Source organism: Stomoxys calcitrans, chromosome 3 (assembly GCF_963082655.1).
Source record: "Stomoxys calcitrans chromosome 3, idStoCalc2.1, whole genome shotgun sequence".
In the NCBI taxonomy this organism is placed as follows: Eukaryota; Metazoa; Arthropoda; class Insecta; order Diptera; family Muscidae; genus Stomoxys; species Stomoxys calcitrans.
In genome coordinates, this window is record NC_081554.1 from 104,080,981 (window position 1) to 104,104,056 (window position 23,076).

The window sequence follows — 23,076 nt, forward strand, 5'->3', positions numbered from 1 at the left end:
TTGAAAAGTCTCCTAACCAAAGGCGAAACGCGTCTCATAGTGGTTGGTGTCTGTTGTAATCTCTGGCTTTCCTTTTCCATTTGCAAAGAAATATCCTATAATTGAGCTCGTCTCGAAAGCGAAACCAACAAGAACACACTTATTCCAATACAAAGAGCCAAATAAATAAAGGCCAAACCAGAATATGCGCGTTGGCTTTGTTTTTGAACTTTGCCATAAAAAATGCAACTCTGCAAACAAATCCCACGAAAACAACATGCAAGAGTTAAAGAATTTTCAACTTTGATGATTGAAATCGAGCGTCAGAAGTGTTTTTAGGGGTCAAAATTAAACATTTTGTAACTTTTGAGCGTTGCTTTGTGGAATTTGATTGAAGAGTAGCATTTTTCAACGCAGCGCTAAAAAACAAAGCTACTCGCGCTCATTCTGTTTAGCCTTAACAGAGTGATGATGAATCACGGTCGATTTCATTAATTGTAGCGGGTTTCTATTTCAATAGATTTCCGCTGCTGGTATGTGTTTCATAGGTGTTGTTCAATGCTGAATTACCAAAGGAAGATTGCTGGTTGAAATAAATGTGTTCAGTGGTTTAAACCGTATATATGAAGTATATATCATCTTTTGGTTCGTAATGGCCGTATATTGTGCAGTTGTTGTCCTCAATGGTGCAGTTCGACCCCATCTCGAGAATTTCAGTTTCTTCTACATCGAGGTGTATCATTTGTGAACCGCAAACAAATGATAGTTCCGTTTTGTTCTCTAAGGAGAATACCATTGACCCTAGTGATTCATTTGTCTCCAGCTGTCATGATGAATGTTTGACTTAAAGTTGCAAGCTTCTGATGATTTTTTCGGTAAGAAGTTGATTTCGCATAAGTGTGGACGATTATCTTTGCTGAACTTTGCTTGTTTGTGGTAGGTAAAGACGTCATTTGTGGTACATATGTATACAGAAAAAATTAAGAACATGGTTCAATAAAGAATTTTACGCATTCAAATAAAAAATTCACTGAAATCGGACCTATAAACAAATTTGTATTACTGATTAACAATTTGTAATTTAGATTTATGACAGTCCCAAAAATTCAATTAAAGCGGTTATTAAATCATAAACCAATTTATATGAAAGTTTTCCCTTCTCTCAAATAACATTTTTACCAATTTAATAAAAGGAAATAATTGCTAATTTTTACATAAATAAACAAATCTGTATTTTACTGAATTAAATTGCAGATAAAACATGTAATATATTGCTTTAAAATATTTATTTTTTAATTTATATTTTCTGAAAGAAAGAAGACAAAATTGCATTTCCTTTGTGAACCTCTCTTCATTTTCGTGGATACCGTCTGTAAAAATATAATGAACAAAATAATTTATATACATATTAAAGTGAATCATAATTAATACCAATCTTAGCATTTTGCTCAAAATACTACGAAATCTAGATCTATGGAATACCGCATTTGTTATCTTCCGTCATCAGCGTCATTTTCCAAGCCATTATAGTCTCAATTGGAATAACAACATACCTTCTTCCATGCCCTCCTTTTTACAATATATTGTTTTTGATATTTAATTGCTTGATATTGTCCGGCTTTGGAAAACAAAAAAACATTTCAGAGTCAGCAAAAATGTGTTGTTGCTAGAAGCATTTGATTGGCTCTCCGTATCGACCAAGAAATATCAACAGCGGACGAATTCATATGGATCATTGTGCTTTACATACCATCCCAACTAGAGTAGGTTGTAAAGAACACATGTAAATTTGAGCTGGGCTCTTAAAGACGAGTTGATTCACAAGCGCAATAGAAAACTAATAAAATCTTACTACCCTTATTCAAATCCAACTAATCCAACAATGCCAATAGCAACAAACACAAATATTTTTTGCAAAACTCTTTTGCAATACTGTTTTTACTTTACACTTATTATTTAATAAATTATTTTATTTTATTAAGAGATAAATAAAAACCACACTTTTTATTTTTCTTGATTATTTTTGTGTTTATTCCCGCCATTACGTGCACATTGTTAAAAACCCCCTCGATGTCAATGCATACCGGAGCTTGCAACTTTGATATTCGCTCAATATCGCGAACATCGCGGATATGTTCTTTGAATCATCGGCAAATGGCAATCGGCCAACAACACGTTGTATGTTGGTTGAACAAGTTTTCCAAATCCTGCTCACTTTCTTCAAAAACAGCACACGTTATGGTTCCGAGATCCGCCTGGACTCATCCACTAGTAATTCATTCTGATTTCGTATTTTTTAGTTTATGGAGCTCCATCTAATTTCTTGTGATAATAACTGTTCGAACTAAAACTCTGCTCCAAGCAATACGTCGATCTTGCCAGTGGTGTGGAAGTAAGGAAATGCTAACGATATATTCTCTGGAATCGGCCGCGAAGAAACGTCGATACTTCTGCTTGATTGCGGTGGAATTAGGGATGACAACACAAAAGCCTTCGATATTTGTTTGTTAGTCATCTTAGTGATTTGCTATTCTTGATCTTGCGCTAACGCCTTCGATGCAGAGAGGTATTTAATCAGTTGAATGTCCAACCTCTGCATTGCTCGTTCAGACATAATGTCACAATATCTTCCATTCTTTACTTTGATGGCACTCTTGTGTATGACTGGCTCCTGTTCGCCAATGCCACCGTCTACTGCTGAGTTTGCTCCATCGTTGTCTTCTCCCTTCATGGTTCTTTTGTGGTGAAATGCAATAGTGTATTATGCTTTCGCTGACACTTTTGGCAAGTTCTAATTGTACATATCCTCGACTGATGGTGATCTTTAAAACAATTCAGAACAACTTACTGCTTAAGACCAAGTTGTATCTTTCTGACGCTGTCTTTTCCAAGAATTCCTTGCAATAATATAAAGGATGGTCTCCCATACACATCTGTAATTTCTGTGTTGCGGTTGAGGCAGTCATCACTGAGCGCCTACTCTTATAAATACCGTTAACTGCTTCCAAAGGGTGCGAAGTTTAAGTTGTTTGTTAATGTTGTTTTGAACCAGGAATGGGCGAGATTGAAACACAAAACTAAAATTAATATATCTCAGGAAATTTTGAAAGCTTAAAAGCGAGAAGAATCCGTTACCGTTGGTATCACTTCTGTAGCTTCATTTGTATAGTTGTATATTGACATACAATTTTGGCAAAAATTTTAAAGGCGCTTTTAGGGCATTTCTAAAAAAGATCAAAACTGAAAAGATAAGCCCTAAGGGAGCAAAATTCCTCAAAGTAAAAAAAAATCTTAAATCGTTATAGAAATCGATATATTTTGCTTTTAATGTTGGGTAAACGGAACGCAGTTTAGACATTTCTGAAAGGAATTTTTTAAAAATTTTGGTATGTATGGAAAGTTAAGGGGGAGTTCTATTCCACCATGTGATCATCTTCTGTAACAGAAACACAAATACTTAAATTAAAGGCCTACATTTTTATTAACCTAGGGGGTCACATCTTGGACATTTCTGGAGGAGATTAAAACGGAAGGATTGCATTCAAATGGAAGTCCCAAGTGACTAGAATCCTCCAATGTTTTGATGTTGACTGTCACAGAAATAGACATATTTAAATTTTTTAGTTTAGACATTTCTGGAAGGATTTTTTTTTCAAAATTTTGGTATGTATGGAAAGGCAAGGGGGTGTATTACTCCACCATGTTATCATATTTTATGTAGCTAAAAACAAAAACAGACAATATATTTTCAAAAACTTTGGGGTCACATTTTGGACACTTCTCGAGGAGATTAAAACAGAAAAGTGGCTTTCAAATGAAAACTCAAAGGGAGCACAATCCGCCAATGGTGATGATGTTGACTGAACTCTATAGAAATCGAGATGGTCGAAGATGGTCACCTTAAGATTAGCAACACAACAGGGTATGATGTGGTTTGAACCGCATCCACTGAACAATAATAATTATTGTAGTTTATGTATATATTATTAACTTGTCAAAGTATTAGTAATTTTGGCGCCATTAATGTTCATATAAAATATCTTACCGGCATTATATTTTGCTTGAACTACGAAAAAATATGTGAGACCAATTCTCACAATTTTTAATATGTTTGTCATTTATTTTTAAAAATTTTAACGAATAAACATACTGCATGAAATTTTCTTCTCCAATCAATTAAACAATATTTCCTCTTTTCTGGCGTCGACTCAGTTGTATTACCGTCTGGTTTTGGAGATACATTGTATCGGTTAAGTTCGCTTTTTTAGCATTAAGCTTAGTATTCTGTTCAGCTTTTCAGGCGGAATGCTGTCAAACTCCAATTAAAAAACGTCGGCGAAACGCTGGAGGAAAATAGGTGAAAATGTAGTACTCTGTTTATAGTGAGGCAAAAAGAAATTTTGTTGGTAACGTTAGGCATCATTGTCAGCATCATTTTTGTTTTATTGGTTTCAATGGTTGGTTTTATTTTCTTGTTATTTTATTTGCTTGCAAAAAAATAGTATAAAACCATAAGTGGGGATAAAAAAACATCAAAACGTCTTTTGGTATTAAAAAAAAAACAAAACTGTCAAATTCCGCTCGCGAAACAATTAAAGATTTCCACGACTATTCCAAAAGCAGAATAAAATACAAACCCTAAGCTAAAAAAGGGGAATTTTTATTCGATGTTTGCATCGGATTTTAGTATTCGATGATTGTATCGGACCATTTATTGGATATTTGATAGAAGCCGCTTATTTATTTCAAACACAAGCCGAAACATTGTCGCCGTTACAACTTTGTCTAATTATTTTTTATTAAATTTTATTTGTGTGGGACTGATGTTGCCGTATACTCCGCCAAAAAAATCACTGCCGTCAAATTGCCTTGTGAAACCCAATTAAAGTGACAGTAGTTTACTATTTCCGCCAAAGAAACCACTGCCCCGGCCCGTTTCGACGCTTACCTTATCGACATGAGCCTTCAACACTCCTCACCTAATACACCAAAGACGCCGTCGCCAAGTGCTGATCGTGCCATAGACGAAAATGTAAGTACGCAACCGACCCAGTAGAAGAGAAAACCATGACATAATTAGCAGGTAGTGTACCGTAAACAGCTAAGTAAATTTTTTTCTCGCGAAGTGCACTATATGTCAATTAATTTTGATTGTGTGTGTATATTATAGTTAAGAACGATACCACACACAAACTTCGAAAAATGGCGGGAACTAATTACATACACAACTGCCACTACCTGTAAAGGAATATATCTTGGGTTGTCAATTCAAATAGCTTCGCCATTTACTCACGTACCATCGCCGTCGCCATCCCAATTAATGCCGCCTTCCTCAGAGCCGTTATCGTCAATTCACAACAACCACGATATACTCATTTACAAGTATTGACAGTTTCCCAACAACAAAATATTGAGTGCACTATCTGTCAAAATCAGTGATTAGTGGAACTCTGCTTTTGTGTATGTAATTAGTTCCCGCAATTTTTCGTTGTTTGTGTGTGGTTTGGTTTTTAACAATAATACACACACAACACAAACTCGTTGACTGATAATGCACTTCGCGATAAAATTTATACTCAGCTGTTTGCGGTACTCAACCTGGAAATTATGTCATGACAACAACCACCGCCTGAAATAGAAAATATGCCACAGTTAATGCACACTGCACACGTATCGTCAGTTTGTGAAGGAATTACTCCAAACAAAAGATACGTAAGTATGCCACAGAAAAAGATGTACCCTCTTCCTTTATTTTCAGGTTCGCTAGAAAAGTGGCAGACATTTTCCGAATCGTTTTACTCAACTACATCAGAATTCCAATACTCCAAATTGTACATCATGAGATTGAGAGATTCATTGAAAGGCCGTGTCCGTGAATATGTAGAATGTCTATTCGGAAGCTCTGCTAATGAACAACTTAATCACAGCCAAATTAAAACGATACGCCAAATACCACTATTGCAAAAGAATATTTGGATGCTCTTGTAATTTTCATCACAAAAATTTTTAACTAATGTTTTACAAGGAGAACATCATCTAACAAATCCGTCTTTGCTGAGTGAGTTAGTTTCAATATTATCAATAAACAGACAAACGCAAAGGGAGGAAAAAGTGTTTATTATTAGAATGCCCTGCAACAATTGTGGATTTCATCAATTGGTTACAAACGTTGCGACGCATTGCCAACATGGTCAATGACACGTTACTCACTACTAACCGACGTAGCACCATAACAAAGCCGTAAGTTTGCGTTTGTCTTCGTTAAATATAGTCCGGACTGCCAAGGACTGTGTAAGTCACTAGCAAGATATATTCATTTTGTAGCATGCAACGGTCAACTTGTACCGGAAATAGTAGGTTTGTTAAACCCCTGTGTCTTTTGAGCTTTTCCGGCCTACTTGCTCGTTGGTGGGTTGTGATCTTGCCATTTCACTCTCTCACGTCACTACAGTAAAATTATAATAATATATTTGCGTGCTTCTGTGAGGTCGACCCTTAATAGAGAGTACGGCCTAAATGAATGAAATGGGAAAGTAAATTCAGGAGAAAGTTTGGTTGTGGCTGAGATGGTGTTCACCACAATTTGCCCGCCCTTCCTGTCTACCTATCTTCCTTTATAGCACTAAACCCATGGTAGACCCTTCTATGCCACACCCCTCTACACTTCCGATTAGCAGAAATCAAACGACAACGGTATATTTAACACATATCTGCGACTAAATGACCTTTATTCAACAAATATTTGCCAAATAGTTTCATCTTGGAAATACAATTTTTTATTTCTAATTCAGGAATTTTGAATTTTTCTAATCTTCATGAACGCGGTTTAATTCAATCCAATCTAACAACTAAGATAAACCTAAAACCTCAAACAGCAGGACAAAAAAAAAATACTATCGTACTTTTGCTGACTTAACGCACAACAATTTCCGCAAAATAACCTATAGGGAGTTTTTTTTCCATTACAATAATGGAAGATTATAGATATCTATCTCAAAAAGCTAACAATTAAATATGTGGAGTAAACAAAATTCTTTAAAAAAATGTAGTATGTTTGTTGTCTTTTATGAAAGTGAAATCATATGCGAACAATTTTGTATCTAAAAAGAAACCCGAATTACTTTTATGTCTTGATGTACTGTAACAAAACGAACATATTAACATACCGACATATGTACCAAAACAGCTGAGTTATACTGGGTGAAAGACCGCGGAGATTGTACATTTGGTTTTTAAATTCTACAGTCTCCGGTGGGAAAGTAATGGAGTTATTTTCTTTAACAAATGTAGCAAATTTTATGCAGTTAAGTGTGCAACATCCATCAGTTAAATAATAGTTAAATGAACACTTGACAAGGATTTAATTTATTTTAATCTGCAGCAGTGTCTTTAAAACTTTAAAAACTTGTGGGCGTTTGTTGTTGTGCGGTAGATGCAAGCTGTATATGCGTGACTATTTCGTATGCATTCGCTCGGAAGCAAGTCGTGCAATCTAAATTGGATTCTAAAGTCCAAATTCACTCGCGAACTTTATAATTATTTTTTTTTCTTGTCAAAATCGCAAAACCGTACGTATGGCAAGGCAAGAAAAAACTTTACTGCAGGAAAGGGTTCTGGCCGTAGAGATCACTGTGAACTGAAAAGACCTGTTCTCGCTTATCCAGATGCTTTTAAATGCTCGGGTCACTTCCAAAACTTTAAAAAATTCCAAGTCAAATATGGCTACCGAGGTAAAACTGAGTTTAGGAACAATGTAAAAATGTGAAACAAACTCTCAGCCAGATACATTATTCATATTTCCATTTGCACTGGAAATGGGGAATAATTCGTCAAATTTTAGTACAAAAAAAGGGAAAAAAATAATTTAAAAATAAAGAAAAGAAAATTTTACCTTGACCGAGATTGAACCTTGGCCTCCGGGTTACTAAGCGGATGTCTTAACACCGTGCTAATGCCCTGTGTATCTTGGCAGGAGCTTTATGCAAACAAATGCAACTATAGGCAACTGCAGCGGCTAAGCACTCTATACCTGCCGGGGACGTTGAGACCAGTGAGTGGGCTATAAGTTGGAGAGGATATATGGCCTTGCGAGCCGAATGTGCTGCTCAAAAGCCGAGACAAGTCGTCCAAGCCTGGAGGTAGTGGTGGAGCAACGGACGAAAGCGCTGATGAGATGGGAGCATTGCTGGCTGCCGTTGTGGTTGTTGTTGCTGTCGTGGAAGTCCCAGCTGGTTGGGTTGTATTCGCCTGAAAATTCCGAGAAGTTCATGGCTGCATCCTCGAATGCCCAGAATCTTCTCTGCTTGCCGATCGAGTATTCACCATTGGTGTAATAGATTTGCCAAAATAGAAAAATGCTAAACTCGAAATGCAAAATTGGAAAAAGCGCCAAAAACACCAAAAAAAAAAAATATATTGCCAAAAAGGAAAACTCCTTTATAACTTCGTAAAATGCTGGATGGAAAATCAGAAAAACCCAAAATATAAAACGTCCAACTCTATAAGACAGCAGCTAACATAGGAATCAAAAGTTACTAAAAAGCCGAAAAAGATAATAGCTTGCTTGGTATATTCAAAACACCCTCCTGCTACTAAGGGAATAAATCTACCAAAGTAAAAACGCCGAAGGGAAAAAGGAACTAAAAATTCATGTAATTGATCGGTGGTAGGAAACAACTAAACAAAAAGGTAAGTAAAGGTAAAATGATGCACGTATCGTATAGTGCCAGTGTATGCATGTATGTATCTAATATATTATTTTTTTTTTAATTCCAGGGTTTCGTGAGTGTTAACGCAGAAGACAAAAACATGAAAGATGGAAAATTAGCTACGATGGACTACACGAGGAAAGGAAACCTTTGTATGGCACCACGGCTCATGGGACGCGCCCCGAATGCGTGTGAAGAAAAAGGCCTCTATCCCGTGATAAAACGGTAAGTCCAAATTAAAAAACTTTCACAAACTTTAACGATATTGACACTAATTATATGTAGAAAGATGTAACCGTAGGTAGACAGTTTCTTCCTAGTCCCAAGGCATTTGGTGAGCTTATGCATCGAAACACCCAAGTTCCCAAGACCCGGGACGAGGAGAAAACTGTCACTTTAACGCACACCCTGTAATCTCCAAGTATCCATCGCTTCCTTTGGTGAAGCTTCTCGTCCCCCAAAAGCTCACTTCGATTGGACGGGACTTTAACAAATGAAGCGTCTTCCACTCGGAGCTGACATGATGTGTAGGACTGATAGGAAATAATCGAATGGGCTATTGTAATTTGAATTAGGGATAAAACTAAATTAAAACTAAAAAGCAATTGAAAGCTAACTTTCAAGACTTTTAGATTACAACAATTGTATCCCACAGGAAATTCTTTTTAGAAAACGACTGTTTAAATTGGGCCTTAACTGTAGCAAAAGCGTAAGGGACTCTTGATTGACCTAAACGGGACTCATTATAGACTTACAAGTAAACTAATACATTTTCTACAAAAAAAAACTATTGTTACTAAAAGGACTTATTTCGGCCCCACGTTGGGCGCCATTTTGTTATGGTGGTTGTAATTTGATATACTAATATACTAAAGTTGTCTCTCTCTTATTCTTCCAGGCCAGAACAAGGGGTAGGGCTAAGCAGATGGTGACAGTAGATGATGATGGACCCTCCGCTGAACTGTCTGTCCATACGTGTATGTCTGTTTGTACATATGTATGTGTATTTTTCCTTTTTTCCTTCTCCTACTTGTTGTACTTATATTGGTATTTTTTTTTCTTAATGTTTTTATAGGTTTCTTTTTTCTATTCTGTATAATTATTCGCAATTGTGTTAATTTTTTTTTTATGGCAGTACAATCGGCTTGCGTTAATGGGGCAAAAAAAACCCTCTCCTTAAACCACCAAAGCTACCTAAAATTAGCTCACACCTCGGGCACCTTTCCTACCAAAGCTGGATAAGGTAAGTTAACAAGAAAACCAATGTGCAAATGTTCTGCCTAACCACTTTCATTAAAACCTTCTTTTTCTTCCTCACAATTTTTTATTGGTTCGGTACGCAATTCCGCTCGGATGTATCGTTTTTTTCTGACACACTCCGCACGTCCAGCCAGCTCCAATTCTCGAATCCAAATGAAAGGAAAAAGCCAAGGAAATCGTCCATTTTCCAAAAATTTCCTGTCATGCCCCTTTTTCCTTTCACTTTTCTTCTCATTGTTTATATTTGTCCCCAAGCTGGTGACTGGTGAGTCATAAACACAGGCACCTATACGGCAGCTGTTTATGCCGTGTTGCCAATCGAATAAACATTGTGTCATTCACAATAACACGGTTAGTGGCCCTACTCAAGTTTTGTCATCGCGCACACAACAATATGCATTTTTTCAATTAGGAAATAAGTGGTTCTGAGAAAGCAATTGTGTTTGTTTAGGGTCGACCATAAATGTACTCTGATAATTGAATATTGCATTCTCGCTACCTGTGACAGTATAGTTTTAGTTTATTTGGACATATAGATTTAGGTTTGGAGTTACGATCAATTTAGATAAAAATGGAGTTCCTCCAAAACCACCAACCAAAGCGGTTGGTCTTCTATTTGTTCGCATTTTGCGCATTTTGGCGACTCCGAAGTGATAGTGACTCGACGTAATAGTCACGCAACGCGATAGTAACGCGTCGTGATAGTGCCGTGACTGTGACATGTTCAGTGTAGAACAGGTTATTCCCGTCTAACATATTCAAAGTGAATGTGGAGGTACATATTAGTGATTTTTTAGCAACGTACGATAGGAACTCGTAGTGCTAGTATATAGCTTATTAAGATGAATTAAAAAAAAATCATACAACATCAGTGGATGTGGGCAGGCATATTGTGTCGTCACGAAAACAAAGAGTGATTTCCTAAGAAATAATGGGGAACTCTGTCGTATGGGAGAATTTTCGTACGACTATAGAATATTTGTAGATAGAGTGCAAGATTCCATTCGTAAATTCGAATGCTTGTACCAATAAATTGAAGGGGAATTTTTTTAAATAAATGGGGTTTGGTTCCATAAGGAAATAGTGCTTCCTAAATTAGATTGTGGAAAAGTGGATGACGGGTAAATGGCCAGGACAGAGGACGATGGATATGACATGATAGGACAGAGTGACAGGAAATAATTCCATCATCAGGGTGAAGGTCGGGAAGACACATTCAAACCATCTTTGGTTTGGATGAGTGTGATTGACACATTCATACAAATACAAAGGTCCCAAAAGAAAAGATTCGAGACCTTAACGCGTGCGTCAATTTCAAGAAAACCGAATTGGAATGGAAGCAAAAGATCTTTGACGAGAGTTTAACCCAGCAGAAAGCCATTTCCGAGCAATTTGCTAAAGTACGGGATGCTGCCGAACATAAGGCCCGTGAACAAGAATACGGAGAACAAACGCAAGGCGCTACAAAATGATCTCGGAGATTGGATCTATACCCATCAGCAAAAATTTTCATAAATTGGAGATGGGTAAATGTGCCTTGGAGTCAAAATTGGTCGACCTGAAAAAAAAACCAAATATTGGTTGATGATTTGTAGCTAACCGAGGGTGTTGGATTTTGTCTCGAAGTCGATATGCAAGCGAGATTTATAGGCGAAGGAAGAGCAAGCTAAAGAGACAAAATAGCTATTTTTTATTTTTTTTATTATTATTCGTTTCTTTATTTTGCAATTATCATTTTAATCCATAATTTCATACAAAATTAATAATGTTTGGTTTATATATATAAATATTTACAGTTCATTTGAAATTAATTAATTTTGCAAACAAGAAACAAGCAAGTTACTTTGACAATGGTTTTGAAAAAACCGTCAGTCGTAAAATAGAAGTTAATATCATGTTCTCGTAAAATTATATTCATTTATTAAGAATTCTCTGTACTTTGAACCAGATTTTAAATATGTGACAAGTTTTCTCCAGTGGTTTACATTACTGCCGTTTAAAATGTTTATTGTATCTTCTTCAGTTAATATTGGTGTTTGAAAGATTCGTATTCTGAACTCTCTCATAACTGGACAAACTCCCAAGAAATGGCGTATAGTTTCCTCTTCATTCAGATTACAAAGGGAACAATTTTTCATTTCATTCTCCGCGTAAAAATTCGTTGCATTCAAATGGACTAATCCGCATCGCGCCTTAAATATCCAAGATATTTCCTCGCTGGAAAAAGAATCAGTAAAGTAAAATTCTCCTCTAGTGTGATCTAAGAATTTATATATTCTTGACATGCTTTGTGATTTTTTCCTCAGATTTTCATTTATTAATTGTATTTTTTTATTATAAACAATATGTGAATTAAAAATTTTCCATTCATGTTCCTGGGAAGTATTTGGCCATTGGACGTTCAAATTTTCCGCTAGTGCTTTGACCTCCGTTACCCAGAATACTTCTTCCTGCAACAGCAATTTTGTTAGTATTTTTGGCAATCGATTTTCATGGTACTTGTACATTATTTGGTAAATGTAATGTAGATGAAGATTTATTGTGTATAAATGGCAATTTTCGACAGATGTCTCCAGCATCAACGCGTAATTCGGGGTGAAATTTGGTATTTTAAGTATTTTCTTCAGAAAGTAGCGTTGCAAATTATCAACTTCCTCAAAGTGAGAAAAGCCCCATACCTGAGCCGCATATGTCTGAATTGATCGAACGACAGCTTGATATACGTCCCACTTCTTTCCTATCTTTATTTCTCTCTTTCGAAGTAAGCAATCCCACGTTGCATTTATAGCTGTTTTTGACTCATCTGTTCGCTTTTCTATATGTTTTGTAAATTTTAGTTTCGGCGTAAATGTTACTCCTAAGTACTTATACTCATTTACTACTTTTATCGGCTGCCCTCCGTATGTCCATTTTTCGTTGTGGCTCTGACGTCCTCCATTTCTAAATATCAACATTTCTGATTTGTCCATGTTTACTTTAAGGTTCCAGGTATTGCAGTACATTTCTAATTTGGAAATCATGCTCTGCATTGTTGATATATCATCGGCAAGTATTACTATATCGTCCGCGTATAACAGAAGTCTTATGTTTAGATGTTGAATATAAATTCCTCCTTCAAGATATTCATGCAAATCATTAATGTACAGTGAGAAAAGTATCGGTGATAGTAGACATCCCTGCTTAACTCCTGAATTAGTTTCAAAATAATCTGATAATTCTTCTCCCGTCCAGACTGCGTATTGTGTGTTGTTGTATATACTTTGAACTAATGTTATAAATTTGTTTGATACGCCCATCTGTGAAAGTTTATATAGTAGAGACTTTCTGAAAACATTATCAAATGCCGCCTTAAAATCTACGAAAAATGCATATATCTTCTTCTTTTCTTTTAATTTTAGGCTTACAATAGATGCCAGATTATATATGTTATCTACCGTCGAGTAGCCTTTTCTGAATCCAGCCTGGTATTCTGTTAAAATTTGGTGGTATTCCACCCACTTGCAAAGTCGTTCATTTAGAATACCCATCATTATTTTCGCTAAACAATTCATAAACGCAATTCCTCGATAATTTGTTGGTTGGTACAAGTCACCTTTTTTGTGAATTGGAAATATTACCGTTCTTATAAAAGTATTATCAATTATTCCAGTATCAAAGATTGTGTTATATCTTTTCAATATTTGTTTATGGAAATCATCTGAGGCATATACGATATGCTCATATGGGATACGATCCTCTCCCGGAGCTTTGTTCATCTTTAAGTTTTTCAAAACATATTTGAGCTCATCCATGCTTATTTCTCTATCTAGTATAGCATCGGTGTTCCAGTTGGGCGCATAACTCATTTCTAACGAACTGTGTGATGGGTTCAATAAATTTTCAAAGTGTATTTTGAAATTATCTGCTGATAACACGCTACTTATTTGGAATTTATGATTTCTAATTTCTTTAACTGCCTTCCACCATTCCTTGGAATTCGTTACATTATTTACAGTGTACATCAGTTTTTCATTATAACTCTGTTTACTTGATCTGCAATTATCTTTATATTGTTTTAGCGAGTTTAAGTATTTTAGTTTTGCATCTGAAGTGTCTGTTGTTTTAAACATTTTTAGCAATTTAAACATTTTTTCTCTTGCTGTATGACACTTCAAATTGTACCACGGTTGTTTTGGTGTAAACTCAACATTTCTACTCATCTTCATCTTGGCTGACTCTTTTATAACATTACCAAGGTCATCTAATGTTGGTTCATTATCTTCGTTTAGAGCTTTATGCAAATTTGTTTGAAGATTTTTATGATATCGGTTTATGTTGCTATTTTTCCATGAGAGTTTTGGTAATAAATTAAGATTTTTATTTACTTTATTGTAAGTCTGTATTGAGATGTTTAGTTTTATTGGCAAGTGATCCGACCATGTTTTGTCTTCTACAATGAACTCATTTACAAGACTTAGAATTTCTTGAGACACTGCACAAATGTCATTTACAGATTTACCAATAGAATTAATGAAAGTAAGAGATCCTTCTTCATCGCCACATGTTCTCCCATTTAAAATTAATAAATTATTATTTGTGCATAATTCGACGAGTTGTTTGCCTTTTCTATCCACCTTTTTGTCGTTCGATTTTCGTATTTCAGTTCCTGCCGTAAATAATTGATCATAAATTTCATTTACATCTTGTGTTAACTCTCCTATCCTGGCGTTAAGATCTCCAATAAGAATCGGTCTTATAAGATCTGTTTCTTCAAATAATTTGAGGATATTGGTATATGCATTTGTCCACTGCGCAGGTCTCCAGTACTGAGGGATAATATTAAAAATTTTTTCTTTCTGGGTGTAGAATTCATAATATTCTGTACTTCCATGATTAAATTTTTTATATTTAACACCCATATGTGCAACGGTTTTATTTATTCCAATAATTTGGCCACCAATAGCTCGCCCAAAATTAAAATCTCTGGTGGCAGGTACAAAATGCAACTCAAACCCTGGGAAGTACTTTTTTATATTTTGAACTTTATTTTCTGTTATATGTGTTTCTGTTAGTGCAATGACATCGTGTTTGCAAACATAGTTGAAAAAAGATGGATACATGTACTTATTTTCTATTCCGTTTACATTATATGCTATTATTGAAAGTTTTTGTGATGATATATTATTTACTTTCATTAGTTTTTTGAATTCAATTCGGTTAGCAGAGTTTCATAGTCAGTATCAAACTGTTCCATGCAATCTCCATATAGCTTTAAAAGTTCATGTTTTGCATCGTTTTTTCCGGCCATTAATTTATGTTCTCTATCCCAATGAAACCAGGTATCTTTAATTTTAAGTTTGTTCTCCTGCACAATGATTCGATGCTGTTTGCTAATTGCCATTATTTTATATTTTAGAAGTAGTGAAGCTTTCTTAATTTGTCGCTTTGTTGGTATAAGATCGCGTTCTATGTATATGTTCGAGCCAATCAATTTTCTGACGTTTCGGAACACATCATCTACCCCCTGGTGGCTGTTGAACTCAACTACCACGTTCATTTTCCCATTTCTTTCAAATATTTTGCGAGCATATTTTATCACAGGGCTAATTTGCAACTTATTTGTGAATAAATTATTAATTTCCGCTGCCGGTTCGTTGGACGCATTTAAACCCCTAATTAAAACTTTGTTGCTTCTTATTTGCTCTTGCATCCAAATCATGTCTTTTTTGGTTTCTTCACATTCTCGTTTTACTTTAATTAACTCAGTTTTTAACTGCTGGTTTTCCAATCTTAAGTGATTTAATTCTGAATTTATTGCTCCTATTTCCATTTTGACCTCCGCTATGTCTGCTTTTGTCGACAGTGTTTTTAGCTTCTCATCCAAATTTGAATTTATTGTATTAGTTATTACTTTTATAAGTTCTAATTGAGAAAGACCACTTGAAGCTACAGGTGTATCGCTCAAATTTCCTGGTGATACTTCCAATCGGTTGCGTTTCGACGACTGACCTGTAATTGTTTGCTGGGTAGCAGCTGCTGGTGTATGTGGTGGAGTACGTTGCATTTTTTCAAATTATGTACAATGTAACGGATTTTAATTGTCAATTGGCAACGCTGTTTAAATTTATCGATAATTTTTTCGGACTATTATCGGTTTTAATCGTTATTTTGTCAGCACTATGTATGAAGGACAAGGCCAGCTGATGTTATTATTTTTATTTTGTGGTATTAGTGTAAGCAGTAACCAGCGTAGCAGAAATGTTGTCTTCATCAACAGTGGTATTTTTGGTGCCAGTCTTTGCTTTAAAGTCGCTTGCAGGTTGCAGAAAGGCTTAGTTCTTTATAAATTTGGCAGTTTAACTGGAGCGTTCCAAAGATACGTCTGTCTGGTTTGTTCGTTTTTCTACTTAAAATAGCTATTTGGTGAAACAATTGAGAGATTTGGAGCTGAGGTGTAAGAGGAGCTCATATTGCTGCTGTGGTGGCCAAAAATAAATTGGAGCCCGATTTCAAGGATTTGGAAGCCACTTGGCGAAAAAAGACGCACAGAAACATGGAAAGAAATTGTAGTTACAAATCTAAGATGCTTTGCATGAGACCAAAGAAACAAAAATCGCCGCAGAAGACAAGGAAGTTAGCGTTGCTACAACAAGTGTGGTTCATTCATTCCCCGCTAGAGTTGCCAGCGTGAAAGAAGAAGTGCAAGCACTCAACGCCAGAGAGCTTCGAGAAGGCTTACCGCTCGTGGCCAGAGTGGTGAGCTTAAAAGAAGGATTTGAAGCACTCAACGCCGAAGTGCTCCAGGTAAGTTTACCGCTTGCTGCAAGAATGGTAAAATGCACTCAACGCCGGAGTGCCGAAAAATTGTCAACCACAATGTCGGAGTGCTAAAGGATTATTTACTACTCACTGCCAAAATGGTAAGATGCCTTAAAATCGAACGCTCGCTGCCAGAGTGACCCTTTAAGAAAGAGGAAAAACACTCAATGTCGGAGTGCTAGCACTTAGAATGAAGAAAAGCCACCAAAAGAGCCAGTTTTAAGATCACCCACAGAGTCTATTGTATAATATGCACGAAATTAAAAGACGGAGATCTTTTAAGGCGGGGAGTATGTACAGTTTTGTACTTTAGTTTTAGGATAGGTCAACAAATCTTAAACATTTGTATGTAAAGGGTGATTTTTTTGAGGTTAGGATTTTCATGCATTAGTATTTGACAGATCACGTGGGATTTCAGACATGGTGTCAAAGAGAAAGATGCTCAGTATGCTTTGACATTTCATCATGAATAGACTTACTAACGAGCAACGCTTGCAAATCATTGAATTTTATTACCAAAATCAGTGTTCGGTTCGAAATGTGTTCAAATTTTGACAAATTTTGTTCAGCGATGAGGCTCATTTCTGGTTGAATGGCTACGTAAATAAGCAAAATTGCCGCATTTGGAGTGAAGAGCAACCAGAAGCCGTTCAAGAACTGCCCATGCATCCCGAAAAATGCACTGTTTGGTGTGGTTTGTACGCTGGTGGAATCATTGGACCGTATTTTTTCAAAGATGCTGTTGGACGCAACGTTACGGTGAATGAACACATTTCGAACCGAACACTGATTTTGGTAATAAAATTCAATGATTTGCAAGCGTTGCTCGTTAGTAAGTCTATTCATGATGAAATGTCAAAGCATACTGAGCATCTTTCTCTTTGACACCATGTCTGAAATCCCACGTGATCTGTCAAATACTAATGCATGAAAATCCTAACCTCAAAAAAATCACCCTATAGTATGTACTGAGAGAACAAAAATGAGCACATGTAGGGACACTAATGTAGAAGCAAACATTGAAATGTATTTTTATACCCTCCACCATAGGATGGGGGTATACTAATTTAATCTTTCTGTTTGTAATACCTCGAAATATGCATCTTAGACCCCATAAAGTATATATTCTTAATCGTCATGACATTTTAAGTCGATCTAATAATGCGCTTCCGTCTGTACATCCGTCCGCCCGTCTGTCTGTCGAAAACACGCTAACTTTCGTAATGCTACGCGCTTGAAATTTTGCACAAATGCTTTTTATTAGTATAGGTCAGTTCAGATTGTAAATGGGCCAAATCGGTCCAAGTTTTGATATAGCTGCCATATAAATCGATCTGGAGTCTTGACTTCTTTAGCCTCTAGAGGGCGCAATTCTTGCCCGATCCAACTGAAATTTTGCACGTGATGTTTTGGTATCACTTCCAACAGCTGTGCTAAGTATGGTTTAAATCGGCTCGTAAACCGATTTTGGGTCTTGATTTCCTCAGCTTTTAGAGGGCTTAATTCTTATCCGATTTCTTCAATATACATGTGAAATATGGTCTGAATCGATCTATGGCTTGATACAGCTCCCATACAAAACCGATCTTCCGATTTTGCTTCTTGAGCCCCAACAAAATGCAATTCTTACTCGAATGACCTGAAATATTACACAACGACTTCTGCAATGTTTAGCATTCAATTGATACATGGTCCGAATCGGACTACAACTTGTTTATCTTACCTTAAGAGTGCTTCATGTGTTTCATCTAATGCAGGTAGCCAGTTGACTATGTGAAAATAGGCTACATTTGTTTTTTATTTGTTGTCCTTGGTTATTAAGCATTATATAGATTAACAGCCTTATTCACAAACAGTTCTTATTATGGGCTTAAAATCTATTTTAACTATTATACACTTTTTGCTTAATAAACTGATTTTAAAATTGGGTATTCACAAACACATAATAACAGTCAAATAACTATGAAACATTTTTAGAATTTTTTGAAGTTTTATCTGGCAATTCCGGCTATTTGACAATGTCAAATTATTAATAAAAATATACAATGTTGTGAAGCACAGCAAGTGCAACGATAACAGTCTTCGCATTTGATAGACTAACCGTCATTCCATCTAACAAACAACGAAATCGCTGCTTCCACACCCCAAAACACCTCTCTACTGTATTCCTTGTTGCAATATGAGCAACATTGTAGCGTTCTTCCTTTTCGTTGTTAGTGCGGAGGAGAGGAGTAAATAGATAATGCGTCAACTGATATCCTGAATCTCCAAGTAAACGACCCCTGAATTCTTTTTTTTCAAATCGTTCCTTAATAGAAGATTCATTAAATATCCGACAATCATGAGTACTTCCTCTTCACCTAGCAACTATGTCTCGAATTTTCAATTGGGCATCACACACAACCTAAAAATGAAATTCTAATTTTTTATTATGCTCCTTCGATTAGTAAATCACCTCACACCTGTACACTCAGTGAATAGAATCCTTTCCGGTTTATATAATATTGGGCAAGATCTCCACCAGTTTTTTTTATTTTAACATGAGTTCCATCAATTGCTCCAATAACGCCCGGAAAGTTTCTAATGGCCTTAAAATCTCTCATTATTACGGCTTGCTCTTCGAGAGATGTCGGCATGTTTATGTATCCCATACCATGACGAGCCAAAGCGCGAGCAACTCTATTGCATATTCTTGAAACCGTTGGTTGGGCTAATCCGTGCAAATCTCCCGCATCATCTTGAACCTAGAAACAGGATTTTGCCAATAAAAGGATTAAATTTAATCATTTAACAACAAGTAAACAAACCTCTCTGCGACCCCAACAACGCAAAGCAGTCATAACTTGTAGTTCGGCCGGAGTCCCGTGCCCTCTTTTGCTTAATTCAATATCATTTTTTATTAGACCAATAATTTTTTTTGCCGTTGATTTCTTAAACCGATATTTGGCTTTAAAGTGATGGTCCGGAATAGAAAATGGATCAACTCTTTCTTTGTAAACTCGTGGACGTCTCCTTTTAAAAGTCTTCTCCAATCTCCCTATAAATTTCAAAAGAATGAGAAACAAGTAAAAACGCATTAAGTTCGGCCGTGCCGAACTTTGGATGTCGTGGCTCTAAGTACAACTCATTGCTTCAAGTTTCATCGACATCGTACAAAAACTACGGTCTTTATGGCCTGAAGACCCTAAATCGGTCTATATGGCAGCTATATCCAAATATCGTCAGATTTTGCCCATTCAAGAACTTAACCTGCGTATAGAAGAAATACGAGTCTGTGCAAAATTTCAGCTCAATATTTCAATTTTTAAAGACTGTATCGTGTTCTCAACAGACAGACGGACGGACATGGCTAGATCGTCTTAGATTTTTATGACGATCAAGAATATATATACTTTGTAAGGTCGGAAATGGATATTTCGATGTGTTGCAAACGGAATGACTAAATGAATGAATCCTATGGTGGTGGGTATAAAAATACACGGATTTTCATTCCTTTCGCTAGCCGCTCAAAATTTTGCTAAATATTCTTATAAGTTTAAGTAAGCTGCCATATAAAACAATCTCCTAGTTTGCCTTTTTGGGCCTTAGAAAGCGCATTTATTATCCGATTTGGCTGAAATTTTTCCCATAGTGTTTTGTTATGACTTTTAACTACTATGGGAAGTACGGTACATCCTCCGAAAAAGCTTCCATAAACCGTTTTCCCGGTTAGATTATTTGAGCCTCTAGAGATGATCTTTTGATAACATGTAACATGGTCAATAACGTTACATAGCGTATATACAAATCGGTCTCAGCATTTGAGGTGTCATTGACAAAACTTGTCAATTGCAATCCATGGTGGAAGGTCTATAAGATTCGGCCCGGCCGAACTTAACGCGCTTTAATTTGTTCTATACTTACTTATTTCACCGATTACATTAATTGCATCCATTTTTTTAAGATTTTTCGCTATTCACAAATTTAATCAAACGTTTCAAATTTATTTAAAGTAGTTTATGCTCGTGCAATTGAGAAATGTAATTTTAAAATGGTGTTAAACAAGTGTAAAACAAATAATAACTTTTTCAAATTTAAAATTGGTTTATTAAGGGTAAAATAGGCTATTATGTGTTTGTGAATACAAAAAACAACATTTTATCCTATTTTCGGTTTATAGAGCTCTTTTCAATGTTTGTGAATAAGGCTGTTAGGATTTAAGCATGAATAAGGTATTAATGTTTGTTTGTAAGTAAAATAACATGGGTTCTTCCCAAACCATCAACCAAAGCGGTTGGACGTCAATTTGTTTCTTGACGCACGCGTCGATGTACAGCAGTAACCTGCACACCAGGCCTCTTCCATTGTCGGTTGACCTAATACAGTCAACACAAACTACTTGAAACAATATTCGTCATTGTTTTTGATGTTTTAACATCCCTTCTTTTTTGATAATGTCTGTAGTGTATCTATGTACTGTGAACCACGAGTTTAAATTGCTTTATTTATATTCATATCAATTTTTTGGATTTTCTCCAATGCCCAGCCTAAATTCTGAGGTTTGGGTAAGAATACGGTCAGCATATTTTAGGAAGATTTTATAACATCAAGGTCAAAATGTCATTTTTGACACGTGATTAAAAATGTTTGAATTAGACCTTGCACGTGCACGTCTTGCTCATTTACATGCTTCACATATTCACCTTGGAGCTCAATATTAAATGAAATGGCTTTCATTTCGGCCAAACTCAACTTGAGCAATTTAAGAAGGGACAATCTTGCTTCATCTAAAATTTGACTTGGTAGCAATAACTCATTTTTATTTTCATATTCGTATATATGAATTTTGTTTCTAAACGAACATTTGTCAATTTTTATATTTTCTTTTAAAAATTGTCTTACAACACTGCGATGTTCTTCGCTACGAATATGAGCTCGCATATTTTGCACAGTTTTATTACAATCTATACACAAAATTCACATACATTTGTTGCCCTTTTATTTCTGTTTTTTATGTTAGATTGGTTATTAACAATTGGTTGGCTATTTGAGAAATTCAAAAAAAGCAGCCGAACGCTTTCAACTCAATAACCAAAGTCTTCCCTTCCCATACACATGCTTATCTCCTGCTTTGTTGGACGCCAAACGGTATTAAATATGAATCGTACAAGTGCTAAACTACTGATTTCTATCTCGCTGGCACAAACGCACAAACATACAAAATCTAAATCGAAACCGCTTGATTGTTGCTTGCAATCGAATTGATCTTCCTTCCTACAAAATCAAAGTCTTGATGTTCACCCCATCTCAAATAAATCTAAACAAATATGTATAATACAGTCTTGACACATGAATCAAGGCTGATGTTAATTTTTTTATCCGGGTTCTTTTTACTTTCCAGCACTTGGAACTAGAACGCTATGAAAACACAATAGTCAAATTCAGTTGAGAACAATGAAAATATTTTATTGAAGTTTCATGCTATTTAGTGACTAATCTAATTCCTTCTGCATTGACCAACATTTTCGGACACTGCATATTGATGCATGTCATATTTCGGTCAAGACGTTTTTGCTGACTTGAAAAAATATGTGGGCATTAATTGCAATTTCCGTAATTGTTGACCAACTCACACATATGTTGAACAATTATGAAATATGGAACAAGTATGGTCAGTGGCCGATATGCATTGAGGAAATGAATGAGCGAGTAAACATATTTTACTCGTTCTCCCTCAAAATCAAAGTCGTGGGCAAACATCAACAAGATATAGGTAAAAATTGTACCCTTACAGTGGTGATAAGGAAACATTTTTAAAGACCAAAGAAGCACACGAACACACTCGAGCTTACATACATACATAGTCAAAGCAAAGCCAAACGTCAAAGCAAAAATAATCTTGCACCATCACAGATTTAAAGTTACTATCCACCCACCAAGCCTCAAATTCCCCGATGGCGACTCGGTATTGCAACCTTCTCCTGAATTTTAGCCCATTCAAATTCAATTGCTATATCAATTTCACCACAGTGAAATATACACACACACACATCCATATACTAGCCTTAACTATCTCATACTTAAGCTCCCTTGGCCGTGCCATTGACACTCAGCCATACGTCAAAGCAAACATCAGCCAGCATCATCTCACCTTCAGAGCCATTATAAGCATAGAGGCTGGAAGCCCGTTTAAGCTGGCTTTGGACGCACGCCAAAACCCAAATTCTCAGACATAAACAAAATACACTTTGCATTTTACATTCCAGACGGACGGACAAAATAAACAATAACAATGTAACTTCACACCAACAGCCATCTTCCTTCTTCTAAGGGGAGTGGGGAAATTGCTTAG

The 23,076-nt window shown here is 36.0% G+C and overlaps 2 long non-coding RNA genes across 2 annotated transcripts; one reads left to right on the top strand and one right to left on the bottom strand.

The window, feature by feature from the left end:
* Positions 1 to 1,993: 1,993 nt before the first annotated feature.
* LOC106094032 (uncharacterized) lies at positions 1,994 to 5,362 on the bottom strand. Its single transcript, XR_009397582.1, has 5 exons — positions 5,277 to 5,362; positions 4,928 to 5,217; positions 4,025 to 4,322; positions 3,115 to 3,203; positions 1,994 to 3,056 (listed from the first exon to the last, which is right to left on the bottom strand). It is a non-coding gene; the product is annotated as an uncharacterized LOC106094032 (long non-coding RNA).
* Positions 5,363 to 5,569: 207 nt separating this feature from the next.
* LOC106094033 (uncharacterized) lies at positions 5,570 to 11,601 on the top strand. The gene is made up of 6 exons (XR_001222455.2): positions 5,570 to 6,219; positions 7,952 to 8,667; positions 8,755 to 8,912; positions 9,586 to 9,684; positions 9,763 to 9,930; positions 10,078 to 11,601. It is a non-coding gene; the product is annotated as an uncharacterized LOC106094033 (long non-coding RNA).
* The last annotated feature ends 11,475 nt before the right edge of the window (positions 11,602 to 23,076 follow it).